Here is a 26572-nt window from a genome sequence, read left to right as displayed (position 1 = left end):
TCAAGGTTTTTTTTTAAACCGGCATGACCAGAAAAATGGGAGGCATGAGCCCATTTAAGGAGTTTTGACTGGAGATGTGGAGGAACCAAAGTTTTCCCGTGAGGAACAATAAAGTGAGTGGGAGTAGTAGCCACAATACATTCTGGATCTAGGATGGGTCTAGAACCCTCTTCTTCTGTATCCATAGAGTCAAAGGATCGATAGAGAGCGTCAGCCTTCTTGTTCTTGGACCCTGGTCTGAAGGTAATGATCATATTGAAGCGTGAGAAAAACAGGGACCATCTGGCCTGACGAGGATTAAGACAAGATGCAGTTTGTAAATACAGTAAGTTCTTGTGATCTGTAAAAATGGTAACAGGAAACCTAGCTCCTTCCAAATGGTGTCTCCAAGCTTCCAGGGCTAGTTTGATAGCGAGAAGCTCTCTATCTCCAATGCCATAGTTTTTTTCGGAAGGCGAAAATTTGCGAGAAAAGAAACCACAGGGGGAAAAATTTCCAGTAGAATTTTTTCTGAGACAAGATAGCTCCCACTCCAGTAGAGGATGCGTCCACCTCAAGGAAAAAAGGGAATGAAGGATCTGGTTGCTGAAGAATGGGAGCCGAGATGAAAGCTTCTTTAAGGTACTTGAAGGCTTATACGGCCTCCTGTGGCCAAGTTTTAGCGTTGGCGGACTTCTTGGTCAAGGAGGTGATAGGTGCAATCACGGAAGAAAACCCCTTGATAAAGTGGCGGTAGTAGTTAGAGAACCCCACAAAACGCTGGATGGCTTTGAGACCTACTGGTTGGGGCCAATCAGAAAGCATCGGATTCGGGTAAAGATAAAGGAAATACCCGTCCTCTGGGTGGTATCTTGTCCGGTATTAATTCAATGGCGCAATCCCAAGGTCTGTGTGGGGGAAGCCTCCTTTTCACAAAAGACGTCAGAAAATGAACAATATTGAGGAGGTATACCAGAGGATGTGGGAGAACTGGCCATAGTGGGTTTATGAATCCTGGGAAGACATCTGGAATGACATCTTGGACCCCATGCAAGAATCTCAGGCTTCTGCCAATCCAGAGTGGGAGAGTGAAGTCTGAGCCAAGGTAGGCTTGAATCACAGGGTTGATGGCCTTCGGGATGACTAGAAAGGAGATTTCTTCAGTGTGTAAGGCTCCGATGCGTAGAGAAAGGTTGACAGTTCTGTTCTTAATGGATCCTCCAATAATACGGCTGCCGTCTATAGCTGTAATTGCGACAGGTGGATCCAATTGGTGCATGGGTAACGACAACCTCTCTACGATGTCAGCTCGTAGAAAATTCCCCGCTGCTCCGGAGTCAATGAGAGCTGGAAAAGACAGTTGTTTATCAATATATCGCAGAAGGACTTGGATAGAAAAACTAGAATCAACAGGAGAGGGAATAGACCTACCTAACTTAGCCTCTCCAACGTCAGTTAGGTTCGGTCGTTTCCCGGACGCCTCCCACACTGGCTTAAAACATGACCGGGTTCTCCGCAATAGAGGCACAAATGGTTCCTGAATCGCCTCTCTCTTTCCTCCTGGGATAAACGTGCCCTTCCCAACTGCATAGGCTCTTCCTCAGGAGTAATTGGATTTTGAAATCGGGGTGCCAAGCGGAATGTAGATCGGCGGGAACTTTCTCTTGAGTGCGTTCTCGGAACCGGATATCAATCTGGTTACAGAGGGAAATCAATTCGTCCAGAGTAGCAGGTAATTCCCGGGCTGCTAACTCGTCCTTAATACGATCTGACAACCCTTGCCAAAATGTGGCCACCAAAGCTTCATTGTTCCATCGTAGCTCAGCCGCCATAGTGCGAAACTGGAGTGCGTACTGGCCCAGAGTAAGAGTACCTTGACGTAGACGGAGAAGTCCAGAAGCAGCACTGGAGACACGTCCCGGTTCACCAAAGATGCGTCTGAAGGTTTCCAGAAGGGTGGCACAATTTGAAGACTAGGGTCATCATGTTCCCAGAGGGGAGAAGCCCAGGCAAGCGCTTGACCAGACAATAAGGAGATAATATAAGCAACTTTAGTTTTCTCTGTAGGAAAGTTTCCGGGCTGCAGTTCAAATTGAATAGCACACTGGTTCAAGAACCCTCGGCATTCCTTGGGATCCCCATTGAACTTAGGTGGGTTAGGTATGCGGAGTTGAGAGGGTGCTGGAGCAGATACGGCAGGGCTGCTCTGGACAGGGGCAGGTTGTTAAGCCGGAACAGGCGGAGGAGTTGGAGCTGCCACCTGAGCTGCTTGAAGCGTATCCAACCTGTTAGACAGAGTCTGCAAAATCTGTAATAACTGTTCTTGATTCTTCCCATGGTCTTCAACCTGGGCTGCTAGGTGATCCAGTAATACCCTAGCGGTGGGATTCCCTGACGTATCCATCAGTTAGATAGGCGGGGTCAGAGCAAACTGTTACGGTTTAAATGCCTTAGTCAATATTTGCACAGGCTTACCTAGGGCGCGGAGTCTAACGGCCTTCTGGTTTTCACCAAGAACCACCGCAAGGTAGTGTGGGCTTTGCTGCCGAAGAACCGCAGGTCGCGGCCCCCAGGTTAGCCTACTGACGTAAGGGAAAAGGTTCTAAGTGATGGATTGTCAGACAGGCAATATGATAAAGCGATGCAAGTATAGGCACTAACCGTGAATTCCAGGGTTTGTAGGTCTGGAGCAGTAACCGGTAGATGCACGGAGTCAAATGAGAGTGTAACAGGAGATGGGTCCAGGAACACAGCCGGGTCGGTACACAGGAGATATCAGGTATACGGTGCCAGAGAGAAATCCAGAGAGTAGTTGATAACACAGCCGGGCCAGTACGTGGTGCCAGGGATTAGCCAAAGAATAGTCAGGTCACAGCCAGGTTGATACACAGGAGTAGGAGGAATAGAGGGATATACAGGGAGCAGGTTCACAGGAGTCAGGAACACAGGAACTGTTAGCCAGGAACAGGAAACACATTGCTCTGACACAGGCAGCGTGTCAGAGCAGAGAAGATATAGCTGTTTGAATTCCCCGCCTAGGAGTCACATGATCAGCTGCAGGAAGAACTCGGAAGTGTGGGGGCGCCATCAGGAGAAGCGCTGCACGGATCAGATACCGCTGCTAGACCACGCTGACAGCGCAGCGGAACGGGGATCAGGTAAGCTCATAACAGCGGATCCATTAGTGAGTTCCAGAATCTATTTTTGGTATTCTTGTTGAATGTGCAATCCATTTGTTTGGGGATCACCTCTTTTGAGGTCCAATATCCTGAGTTAGCTGATATCGCTCATGGTCTGTCTTAGAATTCACACACATTTAAAAAAAATGTTAGGGTTAAAACTGTCTTGCATCCATCCAGCAGGATACTCAGATCTGCTATGCACTTCAGTTGTGTCTTCCTCTGTGAACTGATTGGAAGGCTCCACTATTGAAACCCTCACCTGTCATGCACTCATTGCAATTGTTAGCATTGGACACTCTAGTGTCCTGGTTATTCTACCTGTATTCTGTTTGTTCCCAACCTAGCATCTACTATTCTTGGCTTTGCATTTATTTGTATCGCAATCCCTGGATTATATCATATAAGTCTGCTGGTTCAAGACTCTACTTATATTGGACTTCTGATACCTGGATTGCATCATACAAGTCTGCTGGTTCTTGGCTCCGCTTATATTTGTCTCCTGGCTCCCGTTTTCTGGTCTGCATCACACCCTATGCATATATAACTCTACTCAGAATCCCCAAGCAAAGAGTGTAGTAACTATCTATTGCTTAGCAGTGACTACTGGACTGTGTAAATCTGCACCAGCACTGCTTCATATACTTAGTTTATGATCTTGCATTGGGTAAGACTGTATACCCTGCACCAAAAGTTCTTCATAGAGATTGTTCATATCTTGCATTGCCTCAAATTGTGTAAACCTTCACCACTTTTGCACAGATTTTGCTTATATCAATGTGTTGCAAGAAAAGACTGTTATACTACTGCATGATTCTTACATTATGTTGTTGGTAATTATTCATCCCTGCATTAGCTCAGAGCTTGTGCTTTTCATATCTGCTCTTGATACTGCAATAAACTTCATAAGGTTTTTATTACAACATAATCTCATTATTCCTGTGATTTCCTAACAAAACATATCACATATACAATGAAGTATGTACACATGTATGTGTCTGGGTGATGATTATTACTACTATTATCTTTTAAGGTACCACAAGGGTTCCACAGAGCAGTACATAGGGGTTAAGAACATAGAACAAAATGAGAATATTTCATAAGTGACAAAGTAAGATATAACAAATAAACATAAATACAACCCTCAAAGGAGAAGGGCAGACACAAAGGGGCATATTCAATTAGCTTTCCGGTTCGCGTCACCGCGCGTTACCGCGAAACATGCGCAGTATTGCCGGTAATACGGTACCGCAATAACGCGGATTTTCGTACGCAACCCTATGGGCTGCGAACGAAAATCCACGTTATTGCGGTACCGTGGATTGACTTCGCGGGCCGTTCCGGCGCGATCCCGCGAACCGGAAAGCTAATTGAATATGCCCCAAAGACTCAAAAGGGGTAATTCAATTGATATTACCGATAATAGGGTAATAATGCGCATAATTTCCATTAATATGGTAATATCAACGCCGGCTTTTTGCTCGCGGCTCTCAGAAATCAGTATTCTGGGGCTAATGGAATTCCCCCCAAAGAGGGTGGAACTAAGTGGCGGAGCAAAAGTGGGAGAGGCAGTAGATTTAGGATGAGGGTTGGTTGGCTTAAATAAAAACATGAGTTTTAAGGCCACATTTTAAGGCTTGGAAACTGGTGTATAGTTTAATTGGGCATGAAAGTGTGTTCCAGAGGTCGGAAGCAGCGTGGGAGAAATTCTGAAGGATCATGGAGGGAATCATTAATGTTATTACATACTACTAACATGAGTGTTAAAAATCACAGAGAATTGTATCTTTTGCTACTGATGGAAAGGTATCTCAGGAGAGCATTACCTTAACAGTGTCTGGTACTCATCTCTAGTCACAACTGGCTTAATGTCAGTGACATTTCACCTCATGTTTCAGTATTAAAACAAATGCACTGAAATAAGGGATATGGTGAGAATAGATATGTGGGAATAATGAGGGGATTCTCCATCAGGGATATCTTGATGTTGACCCCGAACTGGCAGAAAGTAAACAGGATTCTGTAATATAACACTGTGATTGTAGATCTGACTGCTGGGAACTGGATCAAAGGATAGATATACAAACTAGAGTCTTGTCAAAAACAGCTTGTGTGTGTGTGTTTGTTTGATGGGGGGGGGGGGTATAGCTGAATTAAGATAGGCTGAACTCTTTTTGAAAAATTATAAGTATCTGTGTATCATTAGTGTGAACTAGGGAATAATGACTCAATGGAATATGAAATATTCAAATGTTTTCTATTGTTGTCTTGGTAGCAAAGCTATTTTTAATACAATATATTAGCACTTTAGGGAATGATATTATTAAAGTAATTCTATCGTTTTCAAATAAGCATTGCATAGGCGATTGTATTGTGTTTCTAACGCACAAAGTGATTTATTTTAGCAGATGAAAATAGTCAACAATTCAATACATTATTATATTATGATACAGTACAGTACAGCCAATACCAAAAGATACATACATACCGCTGCTATCGCATGCGCTCACTGCGCTAACCACGGGCACCCCTGGAGAGTGATTCACATTTGAATACTGTGATCAGTGAAGACTGAGGCTGGTGGGGGTGCAGCTATGATATATATGCAGTCAGTGTTATAGAGTGAACAATAGAGATGACGTAGCTTGCTTCTATAGGTCCAGACAAGCGTGGTTCCAGGGTAAATAGGTCATAGGCTGATTCAATCTAAGGAATCCAAAGGTGGGGGTCGTCTCTCCATGGGATGTGCTCCAGTTACAATGAATTCATTAGCATTTCACATTCTGATATCACTCTGGCTATTTATTCCCTAACATCAATAACTAGAGTATGCAATATGCAATATCTTCGGCGATGGAACCGGACAGCTGCTGATGAATAGGGGATTAGTATGATATCAGACATGAAACATTTCCCATAACCTGAACCTTAGATAACACTAAAGTGTACATATAATCATAATATATAAACTAATAATAAACCAAATACTGTCTGCTCATAAATTACTGTGTAATGGATCCAATATGAATATGAATTACATAAATAACTAAATGTTGTCATGCGAGTGTGTGCGTGCGTATTTTACCGTGCGATCGCACCACGCGCTGTGTTAGGTGGCGTACGGATCTGTGTTACGTGGCGTACGAATCGCAATCGCACGGCAAAACAATATTAACCAATATACTTTCGTTCATCCAATTATACGACTTCGACAATATAAAAATGGTATTGATCAACCTCTTCTATTGCAACAAAATAAATGTTGAAAAGCACAGCAAGAGTTATTTACCATCAAATAATTCTATTGTTGCTACAATCTCTTGTATGACTACATTTTGAGTCATCAATTTGGTATGAACTCTACGTATTAGAAGGTACCTTCTGATATTAAAACAAAAAAAAAAATAATCAGTAAGACTTCTACATTTTTCTCCTAATCCACAGGTTATATCACTTACTTCCCATAGACATATTCAACTAATACACTAATACAGTATATCTAGAATTGAATAATATATACATAATATCACACAGATGTTTCAAATGCATAGCAATGCAGGATTCCACATAGAAATTAATCTCCAGATGGTTTTAAACACCTGACTAGCTGCATAGGATTTTCCCAACTATCCCTCCTTCCTGCTTCCTCTAAATAGAGTTATCTACTGTGTTTTTATTGGCAGCAGCTAAATATTTAACCCCAAACCATTGGTATCTTCCATTTCCAATATGGAAGATTGGAATAAAAAGTCAGTGCGATAGATTTCATGGAAAACTTATCATCTAATTTATCACATGAGCAAATATTAACATCCATGATCTGAACATAGTATTTATAAACATCTAAAGGAATCGATTCTATGTGGAAATATTAGAACTTCCTTAACAAGTGTGATTGCATCCAATATTTGCATCCCTACCTCCAAACATTCTTGTTTATTGTTTAATATTTTGTATTGTTTATATTATTAATACTGCTACTACTTATTTATTATTCCTACTCCGGTTTATAGTTCATTTGGGTAAACTATAAGTGTGTCACATATGCATATTTTTTAAACCATATCTTTTTGTTTAAAAGCAAATAAAAATATTATAAACAAAACTTCTGATAAAAAGGCCATAGGAAGTTTAGATGAAATCGGAACAGTCGGATCGGATTGTTTTACAGCCAGAGAACCTAGATATATTGCAATGAGTCCACCATAAATTCGTCTTTATACCATAATATTCAAGAGGAAAAAAAAGCTAGACCTAAATTGGATCATGTAACAGGACAATAATCCTAAGAACACCAGAAATTCTACAACTGAATGGCTGAAAAAAAAAAAATAATCAAGGTTTTGGTATGGCCAATGTTCATGCCTTAACCATTGAGATGCTGTGGCTGGACATTAATAGAGCTATGCACAAAAGAACGACCCTCAAATATCAATGAACTGATGCACTGTAAGTAGTAGTGGGCCAAACTTTTTCAAATACCATGTGAGAGACTGATAAACTGCTGAATTCAAGGAGTGTACTTTACATATATTGTTTCTTCAATTCCTATTCAGGTTGGATCAAATTTGACAATTTATTAGGGTAATTCATGTTGACTTATTATTTTTGTTGAATAAATTATAACAAAGTAAAATATGTTATTGTCATGATTTTAGCACATTTAGTGGATTCTCCTTTCGCCAACATGGATTAATGCTAGCAGTAACAGAATTGCAAAGTCTTACAAATCTCCATTTTTCACCAGGAGATTTAAGCTTCGCTGCTAGTGGACGCAGCCCTCTACAGTGCCTCCAGATGTGATGGCCTGTTATCAGAGATCAAGAAGGGACTGGTCAACCTATCTGGGACTGGTACACGGACGAACTACAAAGTGCCAAATAGAATAACAGGAAGACGTGTTAGAACAAGATGGGTGGGCAACAAACAGGAACAGTAACAAAGAGCAGTACCAAATAACAGACCGAAAAGAGGTCAGGAACAGTCCAGGCCAGAATTCACAGAAACCAGCCACAAGATGCCCAGGATTGCTGTGGTAGATATGGATCCTAATACTCTGGTACAGGACTGCGCACAGAGCAGGATTAAATTGCTAAGCTGAACAATAGGGCAGGCCTTTTGTCAACAGCCACACAGTATAAGCACAAGTTCAGAATTCTTAAGGTGCCGCAAACCCCCTAATGTGCAGTGTAGGGCTGTGGCATAGGAGCCAGCGCTGAGAACAGAGGTACCTCACTATCCAGCGGATTCGATAAATGAAATTCAGATTCGAGCACGACAGCTATTTGTTACATGAGATTAAATACTGTATATCAGTTTTTAGGACATTGTAACAAATAGATTATGATGTGAACTATGTCCTGATATGTAAAAACACACATTTGAAAGAGGCTATACTTTCCTTTTCACATGTAATATTGTTCAGATCTCTTAATTGGGATGCAATAAAATCGACTTGTGAAACCTCCAAGTCAGGTACAGTATGTCCAACACTTCCTCTCCTTCTCTGCATTCACCAGTTAACACCATTAAAAAAAAAAATCAACTGACTCTTCAAGGGCCCCCCTAATGCTTTTATCTCTTCAACTTCTTCAAAGGGTTGATGGCAGATTGTACACTAAAAACACCATAATCTACAGAAGGTACGTCTTTCTTTCACCACAAATTCCAAAGTAGCGGAAAATATCTCCCCAAGAGTACACTGAATCAGGGACTTCACTACCCCTACTTTGTTGCAGAGTGTGCCACTTGGGATTTCAAAATTTATTAGTGCTATGGGATATTTTTTAATGTCCCCATGTACACATATGACCCCAATATAAGTCCCTTTAATCTTCCCAGAGTCCACCAGGCTGGTGTGCACTAAAGTTACTAAAATGCCAGAGTCTAATAAGGCTTCCACATCACATCCTCCTACTTTTGTTTTATACACCATCTTTTCCGTTTCTGAGGTAATTTTAGCAGATCAAACAAGTGGGTGAATAAGGACACTCCTCTGGCTGTGCTATAGTTTATTGGCCCAATAGTGAAGACAGTTGTCAGCAATATAACTGTCACTCACTGGACTGTGAGTGCCGCTTCTCGTGTGTTTAGGAACCGTGGCCGTCCACCATCCTGAGGGTCTGCGCATGTGCAGCCCTTTCAAACCTTCAGTACCTGTTGCTTTTAGTTAATTGGCTGATCAGGCAACACTCCCTATTTAAAGCACCTGTGGTCAATACCTCGTTGCCTGATCTTGGAGTCTCATTCCCCATGAGCCTCTGAAGGTGTTCCTGTGTTTCCTCGTGTATTCAACTCCTGCTGATTCCTGTTGTTCGTTTGTGGTTTCCAGACCACTTCAACTCTCCTGTGTTCATCGTGACTACACCAGCTGATTCCTATCCGCTGCCTCCGTGCTTCTACAGTATCCTGCTCACTTCAACTCTCCTGTGTTCATCGTGACTGCACCAGCTGATTCCTATCCGCTGCCTCCGTGCTTCTACAGAGTCCTGCTCACCTCAACTCTCCAGTGTTCATCGTGTCTGCAGCCAGCTGATTCCTATCCGCTGTCTCCGTGCTTTTACAGTGTTCCTGCTCATTTCAACTCTCCTGTCTTCATCGGGTCAGCGCTGCGCTGCTTTCATCTCAGCTACTGGTTATCAGACGGCCTCAACTCTCCCGTGTTCTCCAGGTGTCCAGTTCCATATACTACTGCTTCCTGAGTATTGCCTTGTTCTTGCTGGTCTACCTACCGTGCGCTGCACCAACTTGGTTACCGCTTCCATCTTCCAGTGGTCTCTCCTCCTGCCGGCCTTCAGCCGCTCAGGTATCCCTGCACGTCTCTCTGACAGCCTGCTCTCCTGAACTGCGGTATGCATACTTCTCATTGACTGTGCTTGTGTATTGCATATCTAGCTGGACTGAGTTTGTTCTCCTCCGGAGTTCCTATCCACTGAGACTATTGCTATCATTTGACTGTGTTTCCTATTTGCCTGGATAGTTATTGTGACTCTGTATATTTGTGCAGTGCTGCTCAGTTATTATTATATTGTGCATATCATCGTGGGATCAAGTTCTGTGTGCCCGTGTATACTCTGCATTGCATTCATCTCCTCCTCACATATATATTGCAGTGGTACAACTTGCTAGATGCAGACCACTGTCTCTTGTTCCCTGTGACACCAGTTTCAAGTATCTTCTCACATAGCAGTGGTACAACTTGCTAACGCAGACCACTGACTCCCCTGATACCTTCACCTGGATTCCATTCCTTCACCTAGACAGCGGTACAACTTGCTATACGCAGACCGCTGACTCTCACCACCTCCTCGTTACTCCTGGACATTCCTCCTCACTATAGCAGTGGTACAACTTGCTATCCGCAGACCACTGACTACCCTCACGTTTCCTTGTCCATCTAGTTCCTCGTGTACAGTTATCTACCTATTACCAGTGCTGCTAGTCATAGACTTTTCTCGAGCATTCTCTTACCATCTGCTGTCTCCTGTTCCGTGGTCACCCCGCTACCAGAGTACCATATTACCAACTATACTGCTCTGGTAAGTCCATCATCTGGTGATACCTGGGTAAAGACTCCTAGTGCCCGTGACAATAACCCAGTGCCTGGCATCTCCAACACGATATGGAACTCTGTTCCCAGATTTAGGATTTTCTTCAGCAGTTGGTGTCTTCTCAAAACCATGCACTGCTAAAGCACTATTTCCCCAACAAAAATATGGAACAATCTTACCAGGCAATTTGTTCCTGGAAGTCGGTTGTTCAGGGGTGCTAAGTAAGACCTCTGTAGCCTGAAAATTTTCACTGAGTTGACCAACTGTTCTGCATCCTGAAGATTTAATTGTCCTATCCAGCACTGAAATCTAGGTGGTAGTGAGCAAACACACTTGTCTATTACCACTTTATCCAAAATTTTCGCAAGCGAGTGTTTCTCTGGTGGTAACCACTTCCTCACCTGGGGCCTAACTCTTTTAGGCATCTAAATGTCGATGCGTGCTGTATTTTGTGTAAAATCGCACTATGCATACCCAGAACTGGACCATATGCCAGTACATTATAGGGACAGTAGATGGTACACATGTAGCCTTGGCCCTGTCGGTTGGAAATGCTTCTATTTATTCAAATAGAAAGCATTTCCATTCGATCAATGTCTAGGCTATATGTGATGCATCTCTCCAGATTCAATACCTGGCTGCTAGATGGCCAGGTAGCACCCATGATTCGTTTGCCTTCATGCAATCAGGCATGTGGCACAGATTGCAACAGAGGCAAGGAGGTGCAAGGCCACATGGTGATGCATGGCTATTAGGTACTATTTTCTATCACATCATTATTTATAAGTAGCTCTTTGTTGTCCTAAATACCTTGGTATACATTTTAGTAATAAATAGTTGGTCTAGCACCTTTGTAAAATATTAACACTCTGCCTTATGCTGTACTGGTAGACTCAACTGTCAAATATTGTAGCATTACAATAGAGTCATATAATGTAAAACGTTTTCCATAATTGTAGGTTTAGCTTCTCATTACTCTTTTATCCCCATTTCTTGTTACTCTTTATAGGAGAGAACAAATAATGAACAGAGGTTCATGTTAGAAGGACAAATTAGCACTCCTTATGTTAATTAAAATATAACTTTTAATGATTATTGTTTAATAATGACATACTCCCGGAAAACAAGGTGAAATATATTAAAATAACTTACAAATACACACATACACACGTGTGATAAAAACAAAAACACCAACTGATAGGGATCTATTGTATAAGGAAATAGTCTGGTGGATACAAAGAGTATCTTGTATAAATCCTTTTTTAGCAAACCATTTACTGGTAAGTGGTGGTTGGTAAGAAGAAAAAAATGATTTGAAGAGTAATTGAGAACCGTGTCTCTTATTGTGTTGGTGTTACAAGCCTTCTAGTCACCACTGTAACAAATGTAGCAGGCAGATAACGGAGTAAGGTACTAGATCTTAGTGGATTTAATAAGGGGAACCCCCTAGCTCAAAGATCTAGTACCTTACTCCGTTATCTGCCTGCTACATTTGTTACAGTGGTGACTAGAAGGCTTGTAACACCAACACAATAAGAGACACGGTTCTCAATTACTCTTCAAATCATTTTTTTCTTCTTACCAACCACCACTTACCAGTAAATGGTTTGCTAAAAAAGGATTTATACAAGATACTCTTTGTATCCACCAGACTATTTCCTTATACAATAGATCCCTATCAGTTGGTGTTTTTGTTTTTATCACACGTGTGTATGTGTGTATTTGTAAGTTATTTTAATATATTTCACCTTGTTTTCCGGGAGGATGTCATTATTAAACAATAATCATTAAAAGTTATATTTTAATTAACATAAGGAGTGCTAATTTGTCCTTCTAACATGAACCTCTGTTCATTATTTGTTCTGTCCAAATATAACAGGACCAGCACCCCCACAAGCTATACGCTATAGATTTATATCTCGACACACATTGCATGTGGATGTTTTCTTCTAATCCCTGTGCAGAGCATCTCCCCCTTTAGTTACTCTTTATAGGAGACAATACATATCCTTTCCACCATTATCTCACTTCCATTTTAAATATACACATGTAGCAAGAAGTCAAATACAATTCGGCACATACGTCCACCAAGTCAGTTCTAGAGCAGACTTTTGGCCTTTTAAAGGCCAGATTCCACTGCCTTGACTGATCTGGTGGAGCTCTAATGTAAGTGCAACATAATTGCTCTGTGTGTGGTATTCCATAACATTGCCATCATGAGTGGGGTTCATTGGGTGTAAGCGGCCAAGGTTGCTGGCCAAGAGGTGGATGACTTTGAATCCAGTTATTCAGATTCCCAACACTATTCTGTGAATATGTGATTTAATCATACTTTACATGCAAGTATCTTTTGGGCTTTGATTCAAATGTAATGCTTCAGTTAAATGAACAAATAACTGAGGAGACAATTGTTTTGGTTTTTTTTTAACATGGTGTAACATCAAAAAGTGACAAAAAAACGACACATGAAGAGAGAAATCACTACTTTGAGTTCTGCCCTCGTTTCTCCCTGGGCCAACATTTGTAGTGTTTTATTGTTGTTGTTGACTTCAGGTCACCCGTAGATTCCACTGTGGATGGAGGACCACATGCTGCAGCAGGTAGTGGAGGGCCAGGACAGGGAAATTGGGCATCAGAGGGCAGTGGGGTAGGAGGGTAAACTTGGGGCTTAAAATAAGGGTAAACTTGGTTAGTTATCCTAGGGAAACCTTGGGGCAGACAATTAGCGAAAACTGGAGGGGGATAATTAGGGAAACCTTGGAGCGGAAAATAAAGGTGACCTGGTGGCATAGGGGCCTGAGAGGTGTAATGTTGAATAGGGAAAGGAGTGGAATCATGTGGCATAAGGGTAGGAGCAGAAACATATGGCATACGGTCAGGAGGTGTATTGGCGACATACTGGGCAACAAAGTTGGTGAGGTGGTCCAAGGTACTTTGTATATTTTGGAAAGTGGAAAGGATAATATTTGTTTTTTTGGTTGCTCGAAAACATGTGATTGTAAAACTGTTTAAGACTTGAAGGCTGCCCTCTGCTTCCTTATCCTGGGGTTATGTCATGGTGGAATCCTCTTCCTCATCTGCATCACTAGCTAAAATACTGGATGGAAAAAAATAAATCATCATAAGCATGTATGTTTGTGTCCATAGCATCCATATGTTTGTATCCTATTAGTAGATTTCCTCACTCATGTATGTTCATATTTGTGGATTTATGTGTGTATATGTGGGTTCATGTATAACAAAAATAACACCAAATAATTGGACAAACTTAATATACTTAAACCTCATATCTATGGTTTTATGGAAATTTTAGCAAGGCATCCATTTCAAATCACTAAGGGATATTCACTGAAAATGCACAGTAATCATGAAGAACATGACCAGATTATCCAATATGCTGGCCAGCTTGTAGTATAAGGCAAAGAGTTAGTGGAGTTTTATTTGATTTACAATTGACAATTTAATTTGTAAAAAAGGCAAGTGTATTTTTACTAAAATCTTTCCATATTAGATTGTGGTTGGGTGTGTTTATATTTCTTTCAACAAAACCTTAGCATCCTCCGCCAGAATAAGGGGGCTATGGCAGAGCCCCAAGAGGATGAGGCTAAGGAGGAGCCCCAGGAGGAGGGTGCTATGGAGGAGCACATGAAGGAGGGCTCTAGGGAGGAGCACATAGAGGAGGGGGGCTACAGAGGAGCACTTGGACGAGGCGCCCCACTGGCAATTCCTCTCCCATCCCCTGAGAAAAAGGCACTGGCACCATTCTGGAAGGGACCTCTAATAATAATGGAGATGCCCCAAGTGGAGTCCATGGAGGAGCAGGAGGAGGTAGGGACATCCCATCCTCTGCATTAGAATGTAAGTTTCTTGATTTAATAATCTAGTAAAATATTTCATAATAATTTTGTTTTGCAGCATAAATGTGTAGGCCACTAAAAGCCTTTCTTTACAAAATATGTCTTTGACAGGTGTCTGATATCATGGACCTATTGGGTTTGTTGCCAAGCAATCCCTCCTCCCTAAATATGTAGTCCTCTAGCTACTACTGTGTTCAGAATATGATGAACCTTGCAGAGAATTTCGCTTAATGTAGCATCTCTGAACGCTGCTCATCTAGAAAAACGTGGGAACAAACTATAGTGATTGAGCCAAGATATGTTTCCAAAATGTCATAGTAATGTCATTGTGATTTTAAAATCTTTTTTTTTCCTTTTTTTTTGCAGTGGTGCCCAAAAATTATAAAAAAAATTATAAAAGAAAAACAACAAAATCCTGAAATATATAAACCAAAAAACGTATCATTATAAGAACCCACGTAATGCCTCTATCAGTAGCATTATGCGTTTTTGGGCCACTGACCATGCCCGATATTGCACCTCACTATTGCTCAGTGGACAGCAGCCCCACCACTGCTAGGGAACAGATTAGCGGATAGTGGTGCCTGTCACTACTACTAACAGTAATTACATTTTCCTCAGGTCACCTTTGGCTAGCTCAGATTCTCTCCATCTCTAGGATTTGTGGATGGAAATACAGAAAAGGGCCCTTGTACATGAAAATTTGAAACATCATAACACATTGATACAGTTCACAGTTAAGTTGGTGGTTCAATGAAACGGACTACTCCGACACGAACTAAGACGAAATGAGGATTCCAAAGAAGTTCTACACCGACCTGAAAAAAAGACTACTTACCATGATCCAGATGACTTCATGTGACGACCAGATCTGTTGCCGACTATGGACGGACCCGGCTGTCATTCATGTAATGAAAGTATTATTTTAGGAGTTAGGATTAGGAGTATTAGGTTTAAGAGTTAAGGTTAACCCTTTTTGTGAATTCAGCTTTATCTTGTTGCTGTAATATTCAAACCATTAACCCTTTGTGTGAATTCAGCTTCACTCTGCTTGCTGAAATAAAGACCTTCATTCTATCTGCTCATGTACAGTTTCCAGCTGTTATCTTCTGTGTGGATCCTCCTCTCATCAATCTATTCCTGCCTCTCCTACTGGCTATCTGGGGTAGTAGGTTATTGTTCCGAGTCATCTACTTTCTGTGTCTCAGATTACCGGCTTCCAGTTCCAGGCCGACCCCAGGTTCTGAGTTGTCCAGGGCCAGCTCCAGGCTTATTTTGTTTAGGAGGTTGCCACCCCCTGTATAGTCACTGCCTGAGTTCTGACTCTTCCCAGTCCCAGTTGTGGTACTATATTCCTCCAAGTTCTTGGTGGTATTGAGTCTCTGGTCATGGAGTCAGATCCTCCCTGTTCTCACGTCCAGGTTCCAGTCCATCAGGTCCAGATTCCAGTTGTTTTTTCCAACATTCCTCCTTCTAACGTCTGGTATACAGGAATAGAGTTACCCCTATGAGCAAGACACTCATCCGGCCTCCAAGTTTCCACTACATCCCTGCCACAGCTAGCCCCAAGGGTCCCGAAACGGATCCCAGAAACCCTATTGCCGTGACATTGGGTGAATAACCAAAACATCATTAATATGCATCATTGCAACCCAGCCCCCACAATCTTAATTTATGTGCAGCCCCATAGATTTAAGTTTGTTAAAATGTTAAATCAGGAGCGGCATTGCCTTTTAGTACCAACATCTTTCCTCCATACCCGCCATTCCTAAACACACTTCCCAATGTAGGTTGGAGATCGATCTCAACATGTCCCTTTCCCTGGCACAATAGGAAATCATATATAGCAACTTGTCTAATGTTTCTAAAAGTATTAATCATGTGAAAGTGTTATATAAACTGTTATATCCTACTTACCTTACCCCCAGCACGTCTCCGGAAGATCTGGCATAACCACTCTAAATTCTGTGGGTGCAAGTGTGGAACTGTGGCGGATCTCCTCCATGTACTCTGGCCGTGACCAGTTATTCAACCGATTTGACAAGAGGTTTTCAATCCCACTCCGAGAGTCACTACCATATGTGGGTTAACCCTTGAAGTTCCCCTGCTGTGGTTTTCAGATTGCTCCTTCCTCAGGCCTAACAGCTCTCTTTGCATTTACAATATTTAAGTGTAACTGCAAAATATAATAAAGTTTTAAACTAGTCAAGTTTTTTCTACTCAAAAGGGGGTACCAAATGCTGAATCAAAACATATAAAACTCCTGATCACAAATAACCATTCTCGAAAATACCAGTGATAATAGTGAGAGAAGAAAATGTAAAATAAAATAATTAACAGAAGACACAAATATAAACATAAACTGCTCTGCAAGTGTGTGTGCAAGTGAGTTTCTAGACATGATCTTCTGTGACTGCTGCCAAAAACATATAAAGATTATATGCCCTGATTAAAGAGGGCCACCAGCATGTTCAGACCTCATATTGAACAATGTACAGGAAGTACCAGTATTGAAGAAAAACGTCAGCGTTGCGTTGTCGGATCTCGCAGGTTTTGGATTCCATAAGTATCTCCCTCCCCAGGAGATCCAGCGCCATTGCTCACACAGAAACAGGGGTAGCAGTGTTCTTGTCACTCTCCAATGCCATTGCTCTGTCACACTCCGCTCCCCAGGTACCCCTAACCGAGCCTTTAAATACTGTCACTTTAATTCCTGTTCTAGTGCAGACGATTAGTCATGGTCTGCACCTGTGTTTGCTACACCTGTGTACTGGTCAGGTTTACCATTGGCCAGCCTCCCTTTCATTTTTGCATTGCTGGTTCTTCAAGTCATATCTGTTACTCTGATGTCTCTGTTGGGATGCATACCGTGGAGATTTAGTTTATCTGCTGCTCGTGGTAAACGCTATGATCTACACCTGTTACTCGGCCTGCATTGGTGACTACTGCTTTCTGTTCCACAATCCGTGGAAAGCTGCTACTTATCGCTGCTGTGTATTCATCGCTGCTGTATGTTGGACTGTCACGATCTCAGCATACCTGTTCCCATGTTTGTGATGAACGCTATGATCCGCATCAGTTATCTACCTGGCCGGTATTGTTGATTACTGTTATCAGCTCCATCATCTGTGACAAGCTGTGCCAATAGTGGCTGAATATGTTTGGACTTTGTTGATTTCTGTGCCTCAATTCTACTATTAATAGAGACTCTGGTTATTGCATATGCAGCTTGTATTAATGAATGTTGCTGACAGTTACCATTTTTGCATGGCTTCGTGATCATCATCTGCAAATTACTCAAGTCTTCATAGAACCCTCGTATTAATGTTTTACAATTAAATGGTAATCTTTGTTACCACCATTTGATGTCCGAATTGGATCATTCTCCTGCTATGTAACTTGTTCTATAGCTGTCACATTGGGAGCGTTCCTGGAGGGCCGCAACCTGCAAGGTGGGTGCCACAGAAGCCCATATTCCCTTGTGGGAATCCCTGGTGAACACCTCCCATTTTGATAGACTCCGCGCCTCCAGGGAAGTTTAATCAATACCCATTGAGACAGCAGGATCTCACTCAATTATTCATGAGCTAACTTGACAGGCTCATACTGAAACAGAAGGGGTAGCAGTGTCTTTGTCACTTGACAAAATTGACTGAAAATGACTGGAAATTAATGTTATTGAGGTTAATAATAATGTAGGAACAAAAAAAAGAGCCAAATTATGTGATTTTAGAAAAAAAAAATAGGGATCCAAAACCAAAATACACGAGGGTGGTTTTGCCAAAACCAAAACATGAAGTTAATCCAGATCCAAAACCGAAAACAAAACACGGGGGTCAGTGAACATCTTAAAACAGCCCAGATTGAGTAGCCTGGTGCAATTTGCCACTACCAGGGGACCACAATGCTTTTTGCCATCCAGTTTTAGTGTCAAACAGCACAGCCTACATCAGGGGTGTCCAACCTTTTAGCTTCCCTGGGCCACATTGGAAGATGACGAGTTGGTTTGGGCCGCACATAAGATATACTAACAATAACGATAGCTGATCATCCAAAAAACCATTGAAAACATAGTTAACATATATATATATATATATATATATATATATATATATATATATATATAAATAATCACTTTTTTTTCAAATCCCCCTATACTTACCTTTCAATCGCCCTGTTCAAAAAATCCTCTCTAGTTATTATACTATAATCACTTTTTGTATTGTTTCAATGCAATATCAATAAAGTGCATTTAAGCCAGGCATTGTATATCAGGGTGCCCTGACCAGGCCTGCGGTACCTGACATATACATCACTGTGACCCCAAATTGTGACCTGTTTTGCTAATTACACCACTATGTTAGTTAAGGGATAACAACTTATAATGGGCCAAAGAGAATAATATATAATGCCCCATTAGTATTACAAGTAGAAGTATGTAGCAGGGAGATAAGGTCCATGATGCTCCAGGACCAGGTGACTTTTATTCACTGGTCAGCGTCCCTTGAAATAATAAAAAAAATCCCCCTTAACTTACCTTTTAATCGGCTTGTTCTCCTGTCCTCTTCTCTTCTTTTCTCCAATTCTGTGCTGCTGATTGTTCTTCTCGCGCGGGTGACTCCTCTGTGCATGCCCTCCGCAATGGATGTTGGGCGTGATGACATCACGCCCGACATTCACTGCGAGCACCGCATGGAGGAGGAGACAAGGGAGGGAGCCGGAGTACCAGCTGACGTGACCGCAAGGTAAGTATTTTCTTTTCTTTTTTTGCAGGATTTTTATTTCCATTAACAGTGCTGCCCCCTTGCCACAACCAAAACTCCTTCTAGGCCACATTTACAGGCGTGCTGGGCCGCATGCGGCCCGCGGGTTGGACAACCCTGGCCTACATAGTTGATGTGCCTGTTTACGTATTGTAAGTTGTGGGGGTGTACACATTTGTATTTATTTTTTATGTAAGTTTCTTTTAAAATCATAGAATTGACATTACAGTATCCCTATTGCTACAGACCAACTTCCTCAAGATACATGTATGATGCATAAAACTGCTGGCTGCTAATATCAGATTACGCATAGATTATATTTGGTATAAAAGAATAAATATTTTAGTTTCTCCCTCTTTGCAGATGATGTCTTACTGACCTTTACAAGACCCCTTACTGCAATGCCTAATCTCCATGCCCTTATTGAAGAATATGGTACCTTGTCAGGTTATAAAATGGATTAACTCCAAAACAAAGGCGTTAACTTTAAACATTCCCCCCTGGCCTTCTTAAGCCTAATGAAATTGAATTTTGTATCTATGTGGATGAAAAATTCAGTGAAATATTACTAATCCTTATATAAAGCCAACTTCCCCTACATTTTGCTTCCATTCAACAAGACATAGACACATGGAACAAATTTCCTACTTCTTACATAGGCTTTAAGGTTTTGGTTAAAATGAATATACTATATAACCCAGATTATTATGAAACACTCCCAGTATATATTAAGGAGTTACTTATTATTATTTCTCCAGTTTATTTTGAAACAGAAGAGACATGGAAGAAACACAAAATGGATAAATCACCATTGCTGGCGATCTCAACGATGCCTAGCTGTACCAAATTTTTTATACTAATATTATAATAACAACAACTGCTGACGGCACTTGGAGTTAGCTGTACACCGGCTCAGCTCTTTGCCCAAGCTCCCACTTTTCCTTTTCATTCTCACAAATATAACGCTTTGGATATTTCGGAATATTGTTGGCAAACGTCACAGCAGCACTGAGGATTGACTTACCAAAAACAAGACTATTTTAGGATACACTGAACTACCAACTTTGTTCAGCTGTGGAACCCACAGAGCTCAACTGTCATTGATGTTTCAACATCTGTTCAGCTTCCCACTGAGCTCAATTGTGATTACTGTTACCATCTATGTTTGGCTGCTGGACCCTCTGCACCCAACTGTCAGTATCCTGGACTTAGTCGTGTCAGAGCTACAGAAACTGCCTACTCTATTAACCCCAGCCAGGGGGTGTTAAAGCATCCTTCACCTCTTCTATTGTCCTGCACAATTAGAATCATTGTTCCTTCCACTCTCTCATTACCTAATCCAGCTAATACACATTCATTCACATTTCTCACATCTCACTCAAATTACACTCTCCCCTATTTACTGTCACCATACTTCTCTCCAAACTCCTCTTCTTTCTCCATCATCCTATTTCTCCCTCCCCTATTATGATTTTCCCTTCACTACTTCCTTTCGCACTAATCTGCACACATGAACTGTTTTGTCTTTTCCACCCACGCTCACCAGCCTACATAAAAATAAATAAACCTCACATCCACAAATCCTCCTCGCATGTCCTCTTCCTCACCCTGCTCCTTCTCATGGCTGCTGATGACATCTCACCTAGCCCTGGACCCTGTACAATCCCCATTCTCTGCTCCTCTTTCTATCCCAAACCTTTCCATCCACCCGTACTTGCAATCCCGCTAACCTTATCCACTTATCTCCAATACCCTCTCTTCCCTTCTCCTGTGCACTATGGAATGCCAGATCTGTTTGTAACAAACTTGCATCCATTCATGATCTATTCATTTCTAAATCCCTCAAACTCCTTGCCATTACTGAAACCTGGCTCACCTTCTCTGACCCTGTATCCACTGCAGCTCTCTCCTATTGGAGACTCTCCCTCAGCCATACCCTCAGACCCGAAAACAGACAAGGTGATGGAGTAGGCATTCGACTTTCTCCAAGTTGCACCTTCCCCAAGTGTGTGTTGTTTTCTTGTGTGATTGTCTTATTATCTGTTATGACGTAGCGTACAAATAGCAATCGCATAGAAAACTATTACAATTGATATTTGTTAATTTAGAATGACTCCATACAATTATTTGACTTCCACAAGCCCTAGACAATGCAGCTCCAGCTACCACATACAGTCTTTGATGATGTAAACCATGGCACATAAAACAGGCCCGCTACCTGAAAATGTGCTCCTGCACTGCAGAGTGTTACTGGAGAAAATCTCGTTCCCATTCCGATTTCCTCCACTATAATTTCATCCTTTCATCTTACAGCACTGCCCTTCAAATCTCTAATATTCACACAGTCTTCTAACCCACGTTGACTCTTTACCATTCTCAACCCACTTCTCTGCCCACCTGCACCTCCTCCCCTTTCCTACCTCACAGCCTATGATTTTGCCATCTACTTCAAAGAAAAAAAATCGACACCATTCGACAACCTGTCCCTTCAACCCTATTCCCTCCTAACTTCTCCACTCCCTCTCCTCCACTGCAGGCCCACCTCTAACTCAACTCTTCTACCTGTCTTTCTCCACTGGCACATTTCCATCCTCTTTTAAACATGCACTCATCTCACCAATTCTAAAGAAACCATCTTTAGATCCAGCCTCTTTCTCCAATTACCGCCCTATTTCTCCATTTTCCATTGCCTCCAAACTACTTGAGCGATTGTACAAACACTTGTCTCACTTTCTTTCCTCTCACTCCATTCTCGACACTCTGCAATCAGGCTTCCGTCCACAACATTCCACTGAAACTGCTGTCACAAAAGTGATAGATGATCTACTTACTGCAAATTCTAAGGGTCATTTCTCCATACTCATTCTCCTGGACCACTCTGCCGCTTTTGACACTGTTGATTACCCTCTTCTCCTACACACCCTTCACTTCACTGGCCTTCATAACACAGATCCGGTTCACTTCCTAGCTATCGAAACCGCTCCTTTAGTGTTTCTACCTCTGATACATCCTCCCCTCCACATCCACTATCTGTTGGTGTCCCACAAAGCTCTCTTCTTGTACCTTTACTTTTTTCATTGGACACCTCTTGAGGCTGAATAAGCAAATTAGTGCCCCAGGTACCACCTCTACGCTGATGACACCCAAATCTATATCTCTTCCTCTGACCTCTCCTCTTCTGTACTATGTCATGTAACCAACTGTCTTTTAGTAATCTCCACATAGATGTCCCAATACTACCTAAAGCTCAACATGTCCAAAACAGAGCTTATTTTCACTCCTGCCAGAATCACCACCTCCCCTCAAATTTCCCTCACTGTTTAGAACCACAATTTCTTCAGTCTCCCAAGCCCGCTGCCTTGGTGTCAACACTTGACTCTGCTTTATTCCTCACATCCAGACTATCTCCTAGTCCTGCCAACTTCACCTTAAAAACATTACCCCACTTCCTTACAAGCAGGAAACATGCTCTACAAGTAGAGACATGTGTGCATATGACCATCCTTGCAATCACCTGATGAGACTGCCGTCTCTGCTGAGCACAACATTCTCTGCTTGTCAGCACCTGGGATTCTTCACATCAACAGCAAAATCCAGTTCATTTTTTAGTTTACATCAAATACATTTATCAGGATGTTTTCAAAGCATACAGTTTATAAAATGATTTTGTTACAGTTGCTCCTAACTGCATACACATGATGTGGCATACATGTCCGTTAACACTAGTAATTGTCACTTACACCTGCCTTGTGGCTGGTACAAATGATACTACTGGAAAACACATACCTTGGAAATGCACAGAGGTGGTGTCACTCACCGGACTGTGAGTGCCATTTCCCGTGTGTTCAGGAACCGTGGCCGTCCGCCATCCTGAGGGTCTGCGCATGTGCAGCCCCTATCAAACCTTCAGTACCTGTTGCTTTTAATTGATTGGATGATCAGGCAACCCTCCCTATTTAAACCACCTGTGATCATTACCTGGTTGCCTGATCTTGGAGTCTCATTCCCCATGAGCCTCTGAAGGTGTTCCTGTGTTTCCTCGTGTATTCAGCTCCTGCTGATTCCTGTTTACTCCTATTGTGGTTTCCAGACCACTTCAACTCTCCTGTGTTCATCGTGCTTGCACTCAGCTGATTCCTATCTGCTACTACTACCGGACTCCAGTTCGTTTCAACTCTCCTGTGTTCATCGTGCCTGCACTCAGCTGATTCCTTTCTGCTACTACTACCGGACTCCAGTTCGTCTCAACTCTCCTGTGTTCAGCGTGTCTGCTCTCCGCTGCCTCCGTTACTACTACAGAGTTCCAGATCGTCTCAACTCTCCAGTGTTTATCGTGTCAGCTCTTCACTGCCTCCACCACTACTACTGGATACCAGACAGCCTCAACTCTCCCGTGTTCATCATGTTTCCAGTTTCACTTACTACTGCTTCCTGAGTATTGCTTCGTTGATTCTGGATTACCTGCCGTGCGCTGCACCAACCCGATTACCGCTTCCCCCCTCCAGTGGTCTCACCTCCTGCCGGCCTTCAGCCGTTCAGGTATCCCTGCACGTCTCTCTGACAGCCTGCTCTCCTGAACCGCGGTATGCATACTTTCCATTGACTTTGCTTTTGTATTGCATATCCATCTGGACTGAGTTGTGTTCTTCTCCGGAGCCTCCTATCCACTGAAGCTATTGTTACCATTGACTTTGTTTCCTATTGCCTGGATAGCTATTGTGACTTTGTATACTTCAAGCAGCGCTTGTCAGTTATTGTGGTATTGTGGATATCATCGTGGGATCAAGTTCTGTGTGCCCCGTGTATACTCTGCTTTACATTCATCTCCTCGTGCCCCTCCTCACATATATATAGCAGTGGTACAACTTGCTGACGCAGACCACTGACTCCTGTTCCCTGTGACACCAGTTTCAAGTATCCTCTCACATAAGCAGTGGTACAACTTGCTATATGCAGACCACTGACTTCCCCGTTACCTATTTTCACCTGGATTCCATTCCTTCACTATAGACAGCGGTACCACTTGCTATACGCAGACCGCTGACTCTCACTACCTCCTCGCTACTCCTGGACATTCCTCCTCAATATAGCAGTGGTACAACTTGCTAAACGCAGACCACTGACTTTCCTCACGTTTACTTGTCCATCTGGTTCCTCGTGTATATACATCTACTCATTACCAGTTGCTGCTAGTCATAGACTTTACTTGAGCATTCTCTCACCATCTGCTGATTCTCCTGTTCCGTTATCACCCTGCTACCAGAGAACCATAGTACCAGCTATATTACTCTGGTAAGTCCATCATCTGGTGATATCCTGGGCAAAGACTCCTAGTGCCCGTGACAGGTGGAATCGGACGCTGCTGCGTGCCCTCAGCCTTGGCATGCCCTTACTGTACATTACCTACATTAGTCCTCCCCTTCCCTTCCCTGTTCCACCCTTCAAGATGTAGGGATTTGGAAATGTCATTTACATGCAAACACAAATTGCGTACTTTGACACAAGCCTCGGTTTTATGCATAGATTGTGAAAATACACAAAATATGTCACGTACATTGAATTAAGTTCATTAATGAATCAGGCCCAGTATGTACATTCCGCTTTAAAAGTATCTATAAATATTTAATGTTAAAAAGATATATTTAAATCTATATTTTTATTAATAAGAGTTGTTCATTTATTTTATAATATAATTTTTTTGTATGCGATCTAATGTGATTTCATATTGTACATATGCTTGTGCTCAAACTGTGGCGGTATGTGTCGGTATGACAAACGGCACTTCATCTCACTTCCTTGCAAGCAGCCACCAGCTCTGTAAATACTTACTTGGCACCGCCAGCTACATCGGCATCCTCCTCACAGCGCAGAGGAGCCAGCATACTGAAGAAAAGAATTCAGAAGAGCAAGAGAAGAAAACAGAAGAAAAGAAGTTCATAGAAAGGTAACTAAAGAACAGAGGGGGCACCAGTGTGATTTAGGGGTCACAGTGATGAAGGGAGCAGTAATGAAGGGGCCTCGCTTTGACAAAGGAGATGGCACAGGTTGACAAAGGAGGGGGCACAGGGTGACAAAGGAGGGGGCAAACATGCACTAGTGAGAGGAAAGAATAGGAGCAGGAACTAGTATACACAGATGATCAAGTAATAAGGGTGGAGTGAGAGAAGCAGGATGTGAGGCACAGGGGAGAGCAGCTAGAGAGGGGGACGTAGGAACAGAGAAAGGAAACAGATAAGGGAAAGATAAAAGGTAACAGAAGATATAAGGGAGACATGAGTGAGATGTGGAAGGACACAGAGGAAAGGTAATTGAACACAGGAGAGGTGGGGGACACAGGGTGGATAGCTTTGTATCATTTAATATCTTTTATATTCTACAATATAGTGTTAAAATGCATCTAAAAGTAACTTCACTATCAAAAACCCTAAACCTTTGGGGGACCAAGGTGGCACCCAGCCATACATTTCAATGTAAGAGTTCCATAACAAGACTTCTAAATTTCCACTTCGACCACTGCTTGTGCGTATACTGCAGCCTGTTCTGTACTTACACCCACATTCAAATCGAAATGGATCTTAAAATCCACTTCTATTTGAATATGGCGGGAACCATGATAAAGTTCTGTGCTCATTTTTTATAATGCAACTTGCCTCCTTACATGAATAAGACCCTATATGTCCACTTCAGTGTCCATACATCCGATTTCAAGTATTGTAAGATACATATACACTCCATAATTCAGCTTCTTATTCATAATTATAATATAATTATTCTCTGCAGAAATACAGCCTTATGTGATAGAGGGGCTTTGGGAAAAGGTTTTAGTTCCATTATATATATATTATCCTAACTCAAATACCAGAATAGACATTTGCTAAACATACATACATGTTAAAGAGTACACAGTTTTTAGGCTGCAGTTGGTCTAAAATCTATTTTTATTCTGCATAAGTAAAGCATATAAACTTATGTCTCAATGGTCTTATACACCAGATAAGTTCTACAGCATATACTTATCCACCGATTAGCCACAACATTAAACCCACTGATTTCAATGTGCATAGAAAGCTGGTAATTTTATTAGGTTTCCACATCGAAAAATATCCAAGCCCTTGCGGAAGTTAATAATGTACATTCTAATCATGGCCAGATGTTTTATGCCCACCAAGTGGATACAATCAACCCTCTTCACAAATGGACTTAAAAAAACTCATTACTAGCTTTGAGGCTAAGTGGTTGTGTTT

General features: G+C 42.0%; 2 long non-coding RNA genes across 4 annotated transcripts in view; both read right to left on the bottom strand.

The window, feature by feature from the left end:
- The window catches only part of LOC142144026 (uncharacterized), a 995146-nt gene that overhangs the window by 486707 nt on the left and 481867 nt on the right, over positions 1–26572 (bottom strand). The gene's annotated exons all lie outside the window — the stretch shown is intronic.
- Positions 13014–26572, bottom strand: part of LOC142144019 (uncharacterized) — a 42927-nt gene continuing 29368 nt past the window's right edge. For both annotated transcript variants that reach the window (XR_012689635.1, XR_012689634.1), the window contains 2 exons: positions 25158–25211; positions 13014–13805 (listed from right to left, as the gene is read on the bottom strand). This is a non-coding gene — a long non-coding RNA (uncharacterized LOC142144019). The remainder of the gene's footprint in view (positions 13806–25157; positions 25212–26572) is intronic.

The sequence above is a fragment of the Mixophyes fleayi genome, chromosome 3 (genome assembly GCF_038048845.1).
Source record: "Mixophyes fleayi isolate aMixFle1 chromosome 3, aMixFle1.hap1, whole genome shotgun sequence".
In the NCBI taxonomy this organism is placed as follows: Eukaryota; Metazoa; Chordata; class Amphibia; order Anura; family Limnodynastidae; genus Mixophyes; species Mixophyes fleayi.
Note: the sequence above shows the minus strand (reverse complement) of the source record. Positions and strands in the feature narration are given on the sequence as shown.